Below are 677 nucleotides of genomic sequence, written 5' to 3'. Positions count from 1 at the left end.
AAAAAAAAAAAAAAAAAAAAAAAAAAAAAAAAAAAAAAAAAAAAAAAAAAAAAAAAAAAAAAAAAAAAAAAAAGTGTGTTGGTAAAAATTGTGTGTGGAGACATGTGAGTTGAGATATCTTATTCAATGTGTTCTTATAAAATTTAACTACGACATATTACTTTTTTATTAATTTGTTTATTAAAAAGATTTTACATAACGATCACATACGACACGATCTTAATCCCGAGTAAGTTATGAACTCTTATTTGTGACGACTTATCCTTTGATTTGAATGGGTGAGAGTAATTTTTGTAGCTGATTTAATACCCTACTATTTTGCAGACTTACCAAACAGAGTGTTGGAAACATAATATAAGACGGAATTCACTTCTCCCATATCGAGGTAAGTAGATGAGTTGGGACTTGAACTATGAGGCCTCACCCTGTCACTGGTTCGAGAGAGACTTAACTCATAACTAGATCATAAACATTCGTTCTATTGTGCATAAGAATGCAACTCTAAGTCTATAACAGAGTCATAAATTAATTTTGTATCAAAGCTTATCATTTGTAGGACAGTAAGGCTCTTACGAGTTCATAGCAACACGAAAAATATTTAAATATATTATTATCTCACCAAATATTTGGGATATTCTTTCCAGAAATTTAGACTAATGTTGGTCTTGCGTTAAAAG

The sequence above is a fragment of the Cucurbita maxima genome, unplaced genomic scaffold (assembly GCF_002738345.1).
Source record: "Cucurbita maxima cultivar Rimu unplaced genomic scaffold, Cmax_1.0 Cma_Scf00053, whole genome shotgun sequence".
NCBI lineage: Eukaryota > Viridiplantae > Streptophyta > Magnoliopsida > Cucurbitales > Cucurbitaceae > Cucurbita > Cucurbita maxima.
This window is presented reverse-complemented; position numbering follows the sequence as displayed.